The sequence below is a fragment of the Paralichthys olivaceus genome, chromosome 17 (genome assembly GCF_024713975.1).
Source record: "Paralichthys olivaceus isolate ysfri-2021 chromosome 17, ASM2471397v2, whole genome shotgun sequence".
NCBI classification, from domain to species: Eukaryota; Metazoa; Chordata; class Actinopteri; order Pleuronectiformes; family Paralichthyidae; genus Paralichthys; species Paralichthys olivaceus.
The window spans coordinates 12,209,418-12,227,892 of NC_091109.1; the positions used below are offsets into that span (position 1 = coordinate 12,209,418).

General features: G+C 42.2%; 1 protein-coding gene across 5 annotated transcripts in view; it reads right to left on the bottom strand.

The window, feature by feature from the left end:
- znf438 (zinc finger protein 438) overlaps positions 1-18,475 on the bottom strand; it is a 42,832-nt gene that overhangs the window by 7,171 nt on the left and 17,186 nt on the right. For 3 of the 5 annotated variants that reach the window (XM_020087761.2, XM_020087762.2, XM_069511984.1), the window contains one exon: positions 9,753-9,849. The gene's annotated coding sequence lies outside the window, so the exon portion shown is untranslated. The remainder of the gene's footprint in view (positions 1-9,752; positions 9,850-18,475) is intronic. The other 2 variants (XM_069511986.1, XM_020087763.2) reach the window with 1 other exon arrangement.

The following is an 18,475-nucleotide window of genomic DNA, read 5'->3' on the forward strand; positions in this document are numbered from 1 at the left end:
TTGAAAATTAACTGAGATGTTGCAGACTCATTTGCAAAAGCAAATTGGTCTGGTGATGCAAAGGTGTGCTGTATGATGATGAAAAATTCACTCGAATTTGCACAAGGGATGAATCATTGCATAGAATTGTGTAGCAACTGCAAGGAGAAGTGACATAAGGGCTTTCTGTGTTTGAAAATAAAAAATAAAATGTATATTGACAGAACACGACAAAATAGGACTAGTTACATTATGACATAAAAAACTGTAGTACAGATAATTCTTTAATGGAATGGGACAAAAACTTGAAAAGCTGAATGAAATCTGGGACAATGGTACAAAAAACCTCCAAAGACTGAATATATCTGTAACTGATCCTAGAACATCTGGTATTTCCGTACAACAGACCAGCACAGATGTCTAGAGGTAACAGATTTAACACACAGTCACGCTATTTGAACTGAACTACAGGAAATACGCTGATACTACAGGTGAGTGTCAGTGATGTTGGCCTCAAGTACATCTACAGAATGGGGAAAAGTGTCCTCTTCCAATGTGGGCCAAACACTATTAATATTTGAAAAAGCTCTCTGGGCTACTCTTTTCTGTTCTCCTTACATCCTCCATTTCTATTATTACCATTCGTGTCCACTCTTTTCATATTTTGCTTCAAATTATGGGATGCTTTTTTAAGTGTATGCCCCCTTCTGCATAATAAGCAATCTCTTTCACAAGTTCAGCCACATGGAAGCAGGAAAAGAAAAAGGAGATGACAAGTGAAAAAGGATGAGTTGGAAAGGGTTTGTTCACTTGTTGATGTACCAGTGTCGGGCAGCTTGCCCCGTCAACGTCATTCTCAATTATCCTGTTGTGATTATAGATACATTCAAGCAAAAGAAGAAACCTAACTGCGAGAAAGTATGGTTGGTACCTGGATTTCACCAGACGTAGCTGAGTGAATTTTCTTTAACATAGGAAATGGTGGTTTGAAGAAAATAAAAACAATTCAACACAAGGTCCACTTATTAAATGTTTCCTGAAGGCCACAGTAGATAGTTTTTCAGGAGGCTTTTCCTGATAAAGACATATTTCTGTCCAAGGCCTTTCTTACCCAATTGCTGAGTTTGGCTGGATGAAGAGCTCTTAACTCTGGACCCTGAGAAGAGTCCTGGTGGTTTACCTTCACTAATACGCCTACATGGCTGCGAAGGTGCACCACTGATTCAATGAAATGAAAATGCCTTCCACTGCAGACCCATGTCTAACTTAAGATGTTAGAGAGATTTGACTGACCTTGCCTCAGTTCAGAGTGGGAATAACACAGTGGGCTAGGAGAGAAATGTAAGGGGAGGTCATAGATGCTACTCAATCTGCTGCTGGATTTGAAACGCCAACCACTCTAATCTGACTGGGGTCAGAGGTCAGGACTGGGGTGATGCTAAAACCTGACTTCTGGAGAGAATGTGAGAGGCTGAGGGAGAAAAAGTAGAAAAAAGGGTTGGGGGTGATCCACAGAGACAGATTATCAGGTAAAGCCAGAGGGGTGAGAGGTGAGGCACTGCTGTTTACGCTGGAAACGGGTCAGGGTTGAGCAGGAGGGCAGTGTGGCGACGGGCCAGGCATCCACCTGGAATGGAATGATATGAAATGAACTGCACAAAGCTATGAACACACACACACACACAAAAACTTCAGCTTACGCCCCTAAAACCAGGACCTGGGTCACATGAAGAGGTGGTCCAGCCAAGACCATAGGGCTGACCTGCCAAAACAACCTGCCTATTGTTCGCCAGTAATGCAGCGTTGTGAAGGGTGAACGCGTCGCTCTGTGAAATGTCAAAGCACAGAGCGTGGTGTGTTTGGTAGCAGCCATGATGCATTTTCTGATTCCACTTTGTCTCGCTTTTGGCCAACTACCGTTTGAAGTGCAGAGTCCAACATTTTGCTCCCACAGTATATTAAGACTGTGGCTAGATAAAAAAAAAAAAAACACCATTAAAAAAATTTTCATTTGAAAATGTCAGCCACTTGACAGCATTTGTTGACAGCAATAGGAAAAGAAAAGGTTTATTCTTTTCTGTTGTGACGATAAAAAAAATATGGAATGTAAAGTGTTTTGAGAAAAGCAGAGCAGGGAGCAGAGTTGTGTGAGGTTTGTTATCTCCCTTGTAGGTGAGAGCAATGCTCATCTGGGACTCAAAGAAAGAGCCTAGAGATAGAGGGGGTCTGGAATGAAGTGTGTGTCTCTCTGTGTGTGTATATATGTGGGAGGGAGGGCTAAAAACCCAGCAGAGGCCAAGCTCCCCCAGGTTTTAGCCCAGATGAAAGGCCAGGATCTGGGCTAGATAAGAGGGCAATTCACAGGGGGTCGGGGCCAGCAGGCTGTGAGAAGCCATGTCCAGCGGCCATCTTTCACCTACCGCCTCCCTCTCTCCTTCTTTCTCTCAGACACACAAACACACATACACCGCATGTGGGATTAATGAATGTGACACAGAGTGAGAGGTGGTAAAAAAAAAAAAAATTACAAATAAAACAAAAGCAACATTATATGGATTCTGCAGTCCAAGAGGAAATGAGATCATACTATATCTTTCCTCCTGAGTGAACTTAAGAGTTATCTGTGCTCGATTGCTTCTTCCTGCATGCATGCTAACTGCTCATCTTTGCTCTCCAGCCTAGGGTGTATGCATGTGTGTATGTATGAGTGTGTGTGTGCGCCGAGGAGTCGGGGTCTGAAGCGAGGGCGATCATGGGGAAAATGAAATCAGTGTTTGCAGAGGTCCTTGTTTTGTCCCAGAGCTCTACTGAATATAACACACACACACACACACACACACACACACACACACACACACACACACACACACACACACACACACACACACACACACACACACACACACACACACACACACACACACACACACACACACACACACACGATTCGGTAGTGTCCAGCTGCTCTGTCTACCTTTTCACCAAACAGTGAAAGGTGATGCAAGAGAGACCATTACGGCACCATATGGTATTCATGGCATGTACACAGACGCACACATAACCGTATGTCATCCACTGTCACCTGAGCAAAATCAATGCGTGGAAGAAATCCATTCCAATTAGGATCCTGCTGCTCTGCCCTGCATGTGGATGTAGATTCATCGATATAGAAATCCCACCCTCTTACCTGCCATTCCTCTTATAGAATAAGCTGAAATGAGACTCTGGACGCTTGCCTTCACATAATCAAATACATACTCTAATCATGTTCATTTGTACTCACACTGTTTAAAGGTATAAATATTCTCAAGTCAAGCAGACAACATTCACTGGCTTAAGGCTATCAAAAGAGTGGTCACTGCAGAGAATCTGGACACTCAGTAAAAAATGAATGCCTTTGAAGGCAGGATGCTGTAAACCCCTGACAACCAATGACCTCTGACCTGATGTCCAACAAGGCCATGCGTCATTCCCCAGGAAGTAGTAGCGCCTTCAATCATCCATGTCCATAGATGAACCAAATGAGCAAATGAGCGTGCACACGGAGAGACACATGCACACAGATGACATGGCTGTTGGCTCTGAGCTGAGTGACATCGACATGAAGCAGAGGTGACAGCAGTGTGTGCGAGTGTGTAGAGGTGTGTGTTCAAGGTCTCAAGTGTTAACGTGTGCTCCCCCCTCAGGCAGCCAGCACTGTGTTAGCCATCCAGACTTTGCTCAACACTAAACCTTTACCTGACCTTTTCCTCTGCTGTGACATTTGGACCCTGTTGAATAGGTCAAACAGCACTAAAGAGTGGTGAAAAAATGGAAGGGGGTTGGAGGAGAAAAAAAGAAAAGAGGAGAGGGATGACGGCCGTCAGAAGTCAGCAGAGGGATGTGACAGGAAGTGCGTTTGGGAACGTATAAGTGCGGATCGACGTAGTGAAAGAAATTCAAAACATTGCTAAAAATCCGGTCACACAATTATTCAGCAGGTTTGGACCCTTTTAGTTGAGACTGAATTCTTGCATTTGGCAAGGTAAGACCTTTGGTTGTGAGCAGCCGCCGGCCATCATTCAGTGCAACAGCTCCTGAGGATGGCTGATTAAAACGCCATGCTGCTGAATGTGAAAAAGTACAGGCAGATATTTGGCTTCACAAATGTGTAGCGTCACTGATGTCAGGAAGTTGCTGCAATCTTATTTTGCTGAGTGACCAACAGGAACAAAGCAGGAAATTATGACATGTTTGCATGATACTACAAAAGCAGATAAGAGACACAAAAACAAAGATACTGGTGGATGTACGACACAGAATGACAGACATACAAAGTTGTGTTTCTTTGTCAAAGCGGAAGTTGATAAAAATGCTTAAAATAATAACTGAGGATGTAGGACGGAACAGGAAACAAATAATTCATCCCTGTCTGCTGGGAGACATTGGTTTAATATCTTTAAAGTGTTGTCACCTCAAAAAATCTTAATGCAATTTTTAAACTCTGTATGACACAGGGGATACACTGGAAATATTTTAATTTCAATCAGAAATACTTAGTGTACCTAACTCAGTTTTTATCACCCTCATTAAGACTCAAGATAAGTTTTTTAACTCAAGAAAATCAATAAATTATGGAATTTGGCCACAATTTTGCATACAAACGTGATTTCTGCTTCTACTGCAGTGACAAAAAGAGCAACAACACCATCACTTGTGGTAACCATCACACAGGAATGTCTCAAGTTTCTTTGTTAAAAGACAAATAATTTCTGCAAAACAAATATATACAACCGAGCTGGAGTTGGACCTGACAAAACAGCATTGTAAGAGATTAAACAATAAGAGACAGCTTGGTCCGACTGAAGATAAACATTTGAAATCTCTAGAGGCATACACTTGGTCTGTGGCAAGTCATAATTACATAACCGGAGGGGGGCAAGGACAAACCTTTGCCTTCAGATGTGGGCAGACATTGCTTTGTAGGATAGTTTGTTTGAAGCATAAATCTCAGATGTTTGCCCACAGATGTTTGACATGTGAGGTAGGACTCAGAAAGTAGGACATGTGACGCAAGATTAAAGAACAAGTACAAAAGGTATAGCAACTCGGTTTTAGAATGTGCTCTATAACCTTTATTTAATCAGGTAATCTCTGACTTAAAGATGTCCAAACCTGAATTAACAGAAGAGAAACAATTTATTTATTATTTAATTTAAAACATTTATCAAGCTCCATTCTCCCATCCTCTCTATTTGTCTGTCATGTACTCATTTGCTCCTCCATCCCTACTGCTGTACATGCAGTGACTGTTGTAATGCATTCGAGTGGTACACCCACTCCCAAGTTAAAAACCTGTTTAGAACCCTCACACAGATTTGGGCTGTTGGTCCCATCCAGTTCAAGTGATTCGACTGGGACACTAAGAAAGCACCTGCCTTCCCGGTCCCACCATAATGATCACTCAACACACTGGGAGAACTCTAATAGGGGCCCTGGAAGGAAGGAAGGGAGGAAACTGCCAGTTTGCTAATTTTAGGCACTCTACATCTCAGATGAAACGCTGGGAAAGGCAGAGAAGAGGTGTAGAGAGGCGGGAAAGCTCTCCGTGTCTCACTTTCTCAACTTTCTGCATCATGTCTGTCTAACTATCATTACCCTCTGCATCTGCTATGAGAGAGAGTCTCATAGTTCTTTGATTCTCTCAATCATTTCCCCCTCTCTTCCTGTTCCCCGGCTTTCTCTGTCTCTTTCTCCCTTTTTCCCCGACTCTCTCTTTCATTCCCACCTCCCTCCCCTTCTGTCGGTACCTGAGTAAATAAACAGTGTTGTGTGGGATGCTAATTAGAGCAGGTTCAGGGACGTGACGAGCCCAGAGACAGATAAACAGCAAGGTGGGGAGGAGAAGAAATGATACGGAGGGGGTAGGGGTGGGGGTGGAGGTAACCCACCCCAAGGGCAACACAACACAGACACAAACACATCAGCTTAGTGGTGAAGGACAGACAAGAGCGGTTTTGGCTTTCAACCCAACTGAGGGCGGCTTTGAAGCGAAGGGCGGTAGAAATGTAGGGGAATTTGAAAGGGCTGCGATGAAGTGAAAGGCATTAGCAGAGAAAGGGGCACGTGGTAGAGCTTCAGCCACAATGAGAGTAGAGAGAACGTCATGCAAACTTCCTTAATGATGGCTGCTCCTAGAGACCCAGTGTGAGATCAAAAGAATATGCAGATGAACCCATCAGTTCTCCTGTTGAGGTGAGCCTGGGCTTCTAAAAGCAGGTCAATTCAAGGCAGCGTGTTCTTATTTAACATAAGATGGCCCTTCTGGGGGGAATAAGCTGCTAGGTATGCAGGTGAGAAGGTAATGTTACACAGGAGAGATGAACACAAACAAGTATGCTTGCACTTGGTTCTAACTTATTTAGTTCTACACAGTCAAAGTGGAAATAAACCTCTGCATAGCTACATTATACTGTGTGTGATACTACAACAGATTTACAGATTTGAGACATGAACTTGAGGCTTTTAGCCCTTTCATCCAGCAACAACTTGATCTGTAACCCAGGACTGTTTAAGAATCCAACAAGACTTTGCAACAATACTCCTCCCTTACTTCTCTTGTGTTTCAAAAAGTGGAATTTTTTAGATAGGGCAGCTTAAGTCATTGTATTGTGTTGTATATGGCATGACTCATTGGGGTCATCCTCACAAATTTAAAAGTTATTCTGAATACTGGACTCTTTCACTGTTGAGAGTTGTAAGCACAAGATCACAAGAATAATGTCCCAGTGATCATCTTCATCCATCCATCCATTATTCCATCCATCCAACCGTTATTTATATTGGTTATCTTTTGAGGCACACTAGGGGCCAAACTCAGCTGACATTGGGCAAGAGGCAGGGGACAACCTGGATAGGTCATCAGCCCATCAAGCACAAAACTAACACAAAGATTAAATGTCCTTGACTGAGAATAACTAATGAGCATTGATATACAATAAATAATGTAGGACTTTCATTTCTTAGTTAATGGGATATTTTTTTACTATTGCACATGAAAACAATAATTTAAAACAAGAGATTTAAGTTTGAAGCATAGTCTTACACAACCCTATCTCCTCAGTGCTGGAGAATGATTGTTCTGGATACACCCATGAATCTTCTGTTCTAGGGGGGAAAACGCAGGCTTGTTTGCATTTCTTTAACCAATCACAATCGTCATAGCCACGGCTAAACCCAAAATGCAGTGACAGTGTGCCTGCAAAAACAGTGTAGGGTTGTTGTTTCTCATAGCAAAGGAAATTTGAAAACAGCAACAAGCCAGATGTGGAGGAGAATGATATCTAAAAAAGACAGTGGTCGGCAGGCTTATACCCACAATCCATATCCAGTGTGTCAGACTACGTTGAACATAACATACAGGATACTGCTTGGGCTGGTACAACCCACAACCACCAACCACACTCAGCAGTACAACCGACTACTTCTGTAAAACACCTGGAACTTGATTTTAGAATCCCCTGCGGAGCATATGTTTAGTTCCTGTAGTGAACGCAGGGTTTTTCTGAGACCTGTCATATGAAAGTCTTCACTTCCGATTCGAAAGCAAAAACCAAGTTAACCCTTGTGTATTCCAAGGGCAGCACTGCAACATTTCTGAGCTACAGGGTTCAAACTAAAATTTCTAAAGGTTGTACGCCTCCACGAATCAGTCAAGTTGTAGCTTACGTCCATGTCTGTTCAGATTTCTAATATATGTCATGAATTTAAGTTACCAAGCATATGTTGCATATGAATGCTTCAGTTATAGCCAAAAATATGTTTTGGTCCCAGCGCCCTCGACCTTTAGCCAAGTTTGTTCAAGTGCACGTTTGTCTCTGATGTAAAGACATTTTCTCAACATGTTACCACAATACAAAATCCAGTCTTTATTAATAGGACAGCACATGTGTGAAATTGGGAGGAAGAATAGGGCTCTCCACGAGGATCTGTATGCAGGATGCTCGCTAGATCACCACCCCACATAAGGAGCCTTTGGAGTTCCATGTCATTTTAATGGTAAGCATTCAGATTATCTGAACCTGTAACTGCATGTACTTTGCTTATGAAAATGTCAGACTTGCCACAAGTGACAATTGGCTTACAATTGATTACAAACATTCTCAAAAAATGCCGTCACACAACTCAAAAATTAGTGTTTCTTCCCAACAACCCAGTTTTTGACAACTATATGGTTATTTATAATTATCTATGCATATTCCTAAAGAACTTCAGCATCACTCCAGTCAAGTGGCTCAATACACAACAGTGTGTAAAACAGCTTCCACAGGTGACTCCAGAGGTTACACAGAGTGCAAAACATGGCCTTACTGAATGAAAATGTGAAAGCTCAATAACATTTTTCCTGCTAAATTAAGTCTCTAAGAGATGAATTGTTTCATTTAAGGCAAGTCTCATTCCTTAAGATTTGGAAGAGGTGAATTCCTCCTATCATTCAGTCTCTATCTCGCTCTAGATTCCATAAATTGAGCATCAGCTAAGGTTTCTTTGTTGAGTTATTAAAAGCATGGGACATGCTGTCTGGTAGGATCAAAGCTAGTTTTGGACTGTAACGATCACTGATGCTGCTGTTAAATTAAACAGACGTGTACGCTGTTCACTCTAATGGGGGGATTTGGCTCCACTGGGAGAGAGGGTGAAGAGAGGCAATGGATCAGGTAAAAAAAAAAAAAAGAGGAAGCCTGAGAAAAAATGGTGGAATGGATTGTAGCAACACACTAACCAGGACACAATGCTAACAGATCATGTAAACACTGCCTTTAGTGTTTACTCAGAGATGTTTCGTGATTAAAACACATCTTATGATCGCAGATTACGGCCAGATTGGTAATGACAGGTGCTGGGGGAACCTTGCCATTACAAGGACTGGCATACATAAGCTTTTAATCTCATGTTAAGTCCTGCACAAACACTGATGGAGAGACAGAAGGGGGAGAGTGGAAGGTAGAGAGCATCACGATATATCTAAGAGATTGTGGAGGAAAGGGGAAATGGAGGAAAATGTGATGGCTGGATAGATGAGCTATTTTTATAATGAGGTCAGTGTGAGCTCTGGGATTTCATTCTCCTGGGACACGCACACACACAGAGGAACTGTGGCGATGTATCACTCCTGCTGGGTGGGACTACCTCTGCCCACAGGAAGATGAGGAGGAGGAAAAAGAGGAAGACAATGTGGGGACATTCAACGCAAGATGTCAGGGAATGGATTTTGAGGAGGATGTTTGTCATAACCCGATTGGTCTGATCCTTTTTTTCTGTGTCTATAGAAACACAAGGACTGACTCTTAATTATTAACCAAGACCGACATTTACACATCTTGCCTTTATAGAACAAGCAACCACAGAACAGTCCCATGGCCCCCACTGTCTTTAACACTTTTTTGCAACTAACCACTAATTTGCAACTGACCACAGAATACACTGCTACTGTTTTTTGCAAACACAACACATTTAATCACATTTCCATGTTATTTTGTGAATCTTTTGTCTTCTTTCTTGCTGTAACATACCCTTAAAAGTTACTATTTTTCACCATATTGCTATATGTAAAATGTTGTATCTTTTAGTGATTTTCTGACTTCATTTTGAAGAAAAAAAAGTTTTTATTGCATAAAATATTACATTAGAAACTTTTTTTTTTCCAATCATCTGTCCTTGTACTTCTGCTGCTTCATGGGTTGAATAAAGTTTATTTTTATATCTTAAGACAGCTGAAGCTAAAAAGTCTTTACCAACTTGATGATTGTTCCTCCTCAGCTGCTCCCTCGCTCCTCCTCTTCCTGGGTGGTGCCCGGGTTGTGGTCCTGCCCCCCCCTCTCCACACTCCCCCTGTAGAGAATAAATAGTGGGAAAAAATTAAGACAAGCCCCAAAAATCTCAGACTTGAGACTTACTAGTGTAGAGTATGGTGTGTTTGATATACTGTGTGACAAACGAAGTGAGTAGTGGTGACTCAGCTGACAAGTAAAGTTACATTGTGTCATGGTGAAAAACGCCATTATGAAATAAAAACATAAACATTGAATGATTTGTAAAACCATATTTCTTTCAATATATTATTTATCCCCCTTTATGCATAACTATGATTCTTATCCCTCTCTGTGTAAAGAGAGAGTGTATTTTTTTCCCATATATTCATCGTAGGATGACCAATCATTCATTCCATAAATTGCTGGGAGCATTTTGAGACAGTTCAGGCGAGGGGGTATCTCATGTGATCTGTCTGCATCAAGCTATAAAGAGTCAAATCGTGCAATAGCAAAGTACAGTGAGTAGCAACATTATTTGTACACTAGCACGGTCTGTTTCACAAGCACACACACACAGACCATCTACAAACTCTGTCTCTCGTGCCCCCCCCTTGCTCTCCCTAAATGCCTGTCGCTTTGGCCCTCCATTAAGCCAAGCGAGCGCTCGTTTAGCCAACAGTGTCTCGGCAGTTGGGGACGCGGGCTGCCCACTCAGTCAGATCCAGCCATATTAAATAAATAAGGAGCGCTCCTCTGTGTAAATTATTCATTTAACATGCCTTATCCTCTTCCAACAACCTTGTTAGAGCAGCTCAGGAGTGGAGAGGGGCCGAGCGTGGGGGGCACGGGAGGGAAAGGAGAGGGAAAGAGGCAGACACCGTGGCTCATGTGCGACTCAGCAGAACCTGTGGTGCATCTCTAAGCTCTCTGGCGTTCAGTCGTAAGGGGGCTAATTCGCCCTGACACCTCCTTTGTTTCAGGCGGAAAAGAGCTACATACACACAGCAACGCATTTGCTAACATGCGCACGCACACACACACACTTGAACACACACTGACACGCACAAGAAAGGAATTTTTAGTGCATATTCATAGAATAATCACTCTAGTTGTCAGGATAAATTATTGAAAAATGGGGGAGCAGGACACGCGATGCTGGAATGCAGGAGCTGTTTGTGCTGCCTGAACTAAAATCAGACAACACAGCTCTCTAAACAAGCTGACTGTAATGAGCCAAGATGGGGACAAATAGAGAAAATGCTTATTGTGAACAAAACCACTGTTCTGTATGTTAACCTTGAGGACAAATGAACATAGCGTACTTTAATATAGCCTAGTGTATGACACAACTATAAAAACATATTCAGATATTCTCTTATGTGTTGTATATTTTGTTCATAAATTTCAATCTACACAATAACCAAACATTGCAAGTAGAAACATGTTTCATGCAACAATTTACTATAAAATCTCAAACTAAAATCTCTAATTTACAAAAGTGTCCAGACTTCAAATTGTGGTCGGGTGCTTCCTGTTTGCTTCACTTATCCTTGAGATGAAGTACCTGCACTGTGACACCTGTGGCTACTTGATCTGATTGGACATAGTTTAGAAAGACACATACAAAGACACACACTTGTGGGTGTAAAAAGGTCCCACAATTAACACTGCAAGTCAGGACACACAAAATCCAAACCATGAAGTCTAAGGACTCTGTAGATCTCTGGACAAATATTTTGTGGAGGCACAGATCAGGGCAAAGGTGCACAACAATTTTTAAATCTCCAAGTGTGACACAAATTTTAACTTAATGGGCAGAACTCAAAACTAATACGTCCGGTCAATATCAAGCACTGCTCACCACCTGGCAGATACAATGGAAATCGCGTGAAAGAATGATGGCAGCCAAAGACAGAAAAAGTGCAGGTGGCCCATGCATTCAGCCAAGATCACACACAACAGAGCCTAATAGACAGGTACACAGACAAGAGAGTGAAAGAGAAGCTGAGGTAGACGCCTTTCATTTTCAACCATTTCAAGTTTAAAGTCAGAAACAAAAGTACAAGTTCGTCCCATTGTCTCCATTACCACACTCAATGCTAGTTCAATTTAGCTCTGACTACAAATTTAGTCTAAAATTTCCAAATGCCAGCAAGTAGTAGCCAACACACAACTGAGCCTGACTTGAAATTTCAACATTGAGTTTAAACATAGTCCCAGGATCGACCAGGAACAGAAGGAACCTGCCTGTTCTCCCTGTCTCCATCTGAGTCCACTGTTCAGCCAAAGAGCGGGAGGTTGTTATGTCAACTCTGACAGTGCTCATTACCAGCCTCTACGCTCTGAATTGGACTTAACAGGCTTTGGCCCAGACAGAGGCCGGCTAGACCCGACTGGTACAATAGGATCAGTGTGTGTGTGTGTGTGTGTGTGTGTGTGTGTGTGTGTGTGTGTGTGTGTGTGTGTGTGTGTGTGTGTGTGTGTGTGTGTGTGTGTGTGTGTGTGTTTGCTCACATGTGCTAAGCGTTAATCACAAAACACTCTTTCATTTCTAAATCACACCTCAAGGCCACTGTACATTAGAGAAGCACTAATACACAATGTACAACGACATGTGCTGCTTATTTTCATTTGAACTCACACATTCCCTGATAGGAGGCCTGATCAATCCTCCAATTCATTTTCTAATTAACCACTAAGCATTTCTCAGTAGAATTATATTACGGAACACATATGTGTCAGCACATTAGACGTCACTCTGACCTAAATGATAAAGACGCAGACACTTAACTGTAATTAGAACAGTACATTAAATTAAGCAATAACATCAGTGTGAGCAGCATTATTCTCATATTATTGCATGATTTTGCATGTGAGCATATGTAACCACATGTATAGACATAATTAGTTGTTTTTACAAAGGGGGGCGTCTAATGGAACAGGCTCAAACATGTTTATATATACAGGCCTGCGATTCACTATAAGGGGGACTTGTGGTTATTATCATACCAGTTCTACACACTAGTTTATTGCCCGTTCTAAACCTGCCTGTTTGGAACAGGCTGTTTATTTGGCCTGTGGTAATGCTGTTAAAGTGACTTACAGTAATTGAGCCATGACAAGTAAAGACTGGCAGCTGGATGCAGTCTGCAGAAAACTGAAGATGTGTCACTGCTGCTGCACAAAGAGCTGTTCACCTGTTTATTCAAAGTGCGGTGAAGCTCGACGCATAATTCTACACATGGTGGCCTCTGCCACCTATAGCAATAGTGACAACTGTGTTAGTGGTTTATCAGAAATAACTGATATCCACTGAGAGACGTGCTCGACACACATTATCTTCTCCAACATCTTGTCTCTTTACTTAGTAGCATTGATTTCAAGGAAGGTAACTGTTGTTCAGCATTAATTAACAACAACCCCAATATAAGCAGCTCTTTTTCAGTTGCCATTGTTTTAGGTACACAAGCAGTGGCATAGTAACCCCACAGCCAACTAGCATTTTGGCAGTGTAACTGCAGTGCAACAGAAACAACAGCACACAAATGCTCCCCAACACCATGGGCTACTAGTGCAGGGAATTGTAGATAGAAAATTGCTGCCCAAGCCACAAAGCGTCAATTCTATGTAAGTAAGCATAAACAACTTAATGATTTACAAAATCACAAAATTATTCATCTGACTATTGCATATGAAAAGCGGACGCACATATGCTTCTATGAACTGTTAAGACCCTTTACATGTTTGACAGTTCATAAGAGACTGGCCAAGGCTGAGCTGTAACTTGACACTGTAATGTTTTTACAAAAAGGAAAAAAAAGTTACACCAAGCCATCTCCAGTTTCTCCACAGAGACCGAATATAACTGTCGTGGTATTCTGAAGGTTTTTCATTGCCTGTCTGGTCTCCTGCTGCTGCTGCTGCTGCTGATGTATCCCCCGACTCTTCTTAACCCCCCCTCCCTCTCAAGCCAGTAACATGCCTTACAATGTCAGCGATTACACCGGTGATTAAGGTTTTCCACTTTAAATGAGCCCGATGTTTACACAGGCCCTGATATGGGGCATGGGATAAAGAGCAGGTAGAGCTCTGTTTGTTTCGGTGTGCATGCGTTTGCCTGGATGGAGGTATGAATGTCATTACGCCCAGGCTCTGTGGACATACAATCATAATACCACACTGAATGTTGTTTTGCATATTACAGATGCTTCCTCCTCGCAATCTTACTCCTCCTCCACCTACATAGCCCATATAAACCCCACTGTGCTGCACTGACATATGTTGTTTTACATTTGAAATGATTATAGCTCATAGGCAGAGGTAGAAGGGAGAATCCATTTATTTCCTTAAGGATTATTTCAGAACTGGTTTCGGTGGTTTTGCAACAGGCACTGGAAAAATATATCACCAAAACTTTCTTTAAGTCAAATATCTTAGCTCAGGGTTTTAATGTTTTTTAAGTCTTTTAATGTCTCAGCAGGTTTGTTGACTTGTGCTACATTCTGTCAGTTCTACTGTATACCTAAAACTAGATGCAGCCAAACTTCTTTACTTCATAAACAAGCAGTGTTTTCTATATTTTTAAAGCAGAAAGAGAAGGACAAAAGTGTGAGGTGTCCCACAGCTGCAGTACTGGAACCTAAATTAGCCCGGACCACATGAAAAGCTGTCGTCTCTATTCCAGGCCGGGGCGGGAAAATTACAGCCCTGCTCTCTCTACTCTAGCATTAAACCTCAATTAGTGCAGAACTACACCAATGATGTCATCACAGAAGGACCCAAAAGCCCTGGAAATGAGGAGTACTTTGCTTTTCGGCGACAGACGCTCACAACTGAGCCTCCTCAAACCTTTCAGGTCCTCGCTGAGCAACTCCGCAGATGAGGAAAGTGTTGGCTCCGTCGGACCGGCAAGAAATGGAGGTGGTGTTTCTTTTTATATTGTCTGAACATACAAAAGCACAAGAACCCGTGGCCCAGTTTGGCTGAATTTACCAGGAATTTTAATCCTTAGTCGTGACTAACGTTTTCCTGAGAATAAAGAGGTCAGTGAGGTGGGACTAGAAAAACTCCTGTGTGACCTCCAGTGACCTGGCAGGAGACAGAGGAGACCTGGATCCTGTCCAAACACTGATAGTGTTTCTATTGTCCATTGCTCAGCAAACTGCTTACATTACAAAACAAACTCCAATACCAATATGCTGAGAAATGACCTTATTTAAGCACATGCTAAATTAGGCCATGCTTTCTATTAGGGGTAACAGCTGGGCATCAAAGTTTGATGTCATCAAATAGTAGGCATTCAATGCTTGGGGACCTAATTTTGGACCCACAACCAATTTTCTATAGTTATCTGTCAGTAGAGAGAAAACCAAGGGAGAAGAGTAGGATAGCAGGTTCCGCAGATGAGATGTGACAAAATAGTCAGTGATTAAGCTTGTTGCCATCAGAGTGAAAGAGTCCAATGAGGCAGCATGAACACACAATGGTATGAGCAGGGTATCAAATCATCTGCTGAACAAGCAGAAAATACAATTTGTGATGTCTCTGACTGTTAAACCTGCAGTCAACCTGCAGTCCCATCTCCATTTACAACCCATCTGATATCAGTGTCCACTTTTCCTAAATTTGAAATGTGTAAACCACACTGCATGGAGCTCATGAAACAACATGATGCCAGCGACTGCTCTACCAATAAAATTGAGTCAGTGGCTTGCAAGCTTGAAACCTTTGCTCTGGTGTCTTGAAGTTTGAATTCATCCAAACACCTAATTTACTTAATATGTGACAGAGAAGTCCATCTAATATTTTGCAGGGTATATATGATTGGCCAGTGGATTTTTTCATCTCCCAGTAATCTTGGCTGATAATTCAAAAAAGCAAATTTTGGACCCTGCAACCAGCCCCTCCCTCTTTTTATCAATGGTATCTGCTGAGCAGTAGATCCTGTCACATCGATGTTAATAATCTCTTCTTTTTTTTCTTACTCAGTTATAAAAGAGAATTGATCAAATCTGTAACATTACTTGCCATTTTTATAGAGGTATAAAGTAATAAAAAATAACATATGAAAATAAAGTATGGCGCTAGAAGTGAAATCCAAGTTAACTCTTGGCTCGTTTCAAACCTCTCTCTTCCTATGACTGCTCATGTTTCTTATCCCATAATAGCTGAAAGTATTAAAACAAGACCCATGTTCGTAATAAATTGGAATTATCCATTAACGGTGCTCTTGGTTTCCAACAAAAACAACCTTGAACTCAACCCTCCCTTGTTATTGAAGTTCAACACAATCCTTGTTTCTGCAGGATGATTCTTCCTTTATGTCGTACAAAGGAACGAGAAACTTCAACACAGCTCAGCATGGGAACGCTTGCAGGCACCACCTCGTACCTTTCCTCCTCATTGTAACAGCAAGAGCCATTCCCCACAACGTGTGAATTATGCATCGCAGCTCAGAGCAACTTCTCATCAGTTGTTTGAGCAAGCTGCCGGAGGACCACAAGTCTTCTTCGGTGTACCTCCACCTGAAGAGAAGGGCCGCTTACACATCTTCAAAGAGAAGTCAATCACGCCATAGATTGTTAGTACCACCCAGTGGGTTTACAAAACTTTTACTTGGTTTCTCACAGGTGCAGTGAAAAGAGGATGGGGCCCACATTTCTCAGAAAGTGGAACAGAAATTTTTTTTAGAGCCGAGCTCTGACAAAAACTTTGAATGGGGGTGGGGGCGGTGAGAGGGGTGGTTGAGATCAAAAGCCTGCGAGTTCCTGGCGAGCGGACCCAATCAGCCGAGAGGGCCAAGGAGAGGAGGAGAGACAAGCGCTTCCCTTTTAAATTGATCCCACTGAGACCCTCAAGGTTCCCCTCGCAGGACTCACAGAAAAGCGATAAAAATCTCGCCCTGTGGATCTGACGAGGAACTGGGAGGGGAGAAGGGGAAGAAGAAAGACGGTTTCGGAGGGAGAGACACAGAAAGAACAGAGAGAAGCTGGGGGGAGAGCAGCCAGTTGAGGCAGATCAAGGGGAGACAAGGGAGAGAAGAAGGGTGGGCTTGTTCTCTGAGGGTGAATCCAGGCATCTTTGTGTGCCAGCAAAAAGCCAGAGCAGGAACGACTGCAGCTATCAGCTATCAAACCTGTGATACACGTCTGGTGAGGTACTCAACCAATCAGCTATGGGTATATCTTTATTCTACCCAGGTCCTGGCAGCTGAAACGTTGGATCATTTCATGCTGGCCTGAGATTAGACTCTGGACGTGGCCAGTGTCTTTATCCACAGCATGTTAGGGCCTCAAAGGAAAAGCGCTATCAGACCAACCCAGAGACTTTATAGCCTGCCAGGTACACCGCAGACCTGCCCAGTTGCCAACAGAAACACGAACACACACATACACAGTAAGGTGGTGTGTGAGTGGGTGTCCTTTCCAAAACCATGGATGTATTTTACAGAACAACATGAAGTCATTATCACCTGGACTTCACAATCACCAAAGCAGAAAAATCAAACAACAAATTCACTTCTGCAGTCAAACATCATGACTAAAGCCTTGTGAAAAAATAATCAATAAGTGGCAACCAAATAAAGACATTAATTTCACATTTACTAAAGTCAATTATATAAAATAAGTTCATGGGGCAAAAAAGGAGTGCTGGGGTCCTTTTTCTGGCCCCTCGTTCTTTGCAAACACACACACACACACACACACACACACACACACACACTTGAAAAGAAAACATATCGACAGGACGACATTAGAAATTCTACAACTTTCCCATCATTTTTCATAAAAGGGTTGAACTACTATCAAGACCAAAGAAAATTGATTTCCCTCTGGATTGTTAATGTTGTTTGTCTTGAATATATTAAACTGCCTGGTTTCAGTTGACCTGTGACAACCAAATAAAGGCAACATTGCTGAAATACATGTAATTAAATTTATGTGCAGAACATGTCCTGCAAACATTCTTCCATTTAAGCGAAGGGACCTCTATATAATAGGCATTCTGGAAATTCATAGTATGTTTCCTGACTGGAGAAGACTTAATATGACATATTTCAGAAATTCAATTATGAAAATGGTTCCATGGCATCCAGCACTATCACTTTTTCATAGGAAGAGCTAAGAAAGTCAAAGGTCATGGCAGTCCAGAATAGATAGTCAATGCAGGACCTTGCTGTGAAATAACTGGCATGACAAAGGTTTAAATATAGGGACAGCCACCTAGGTTTTCTCCACTGCGAGGTATTTAATAGTGTTTCCGTTATACACAACATAATTTAAAGCTGGAGAGAGAAGTTCAGTTTCTCTCTCTAGTCTCTCCTCAAGCTGACTACCACAACCACTATCTCTGTGGGTTTCAGATCCCGGGCCACACTGGCTGCTAACGGCTCCGCTGTGGATCTGCTGCATGTCGCTGTATACACACAGGCAGCGTGTCTGCTGCGTGCTTGCAGTAGAGCTGCTTCATGAGGTTTCTGATATGATCAATGTATTTCCTCTACGGCTATGTGGGGACGCTATGGTATGAAGCAGCGCATCTTCCAGTTTTGCAATAACAATAAAAACCTAGTTACAAAAAATAAATGGATTCAGTGAACAGAAATGCAACAGTTTGAAACAGGTGCAGGAAGTGTTGCAAATAGTTGTTTGTGACATATTTGACAGATAATTTTCACTGTGTTTTTTTGCTGAGTCGTGCACGGT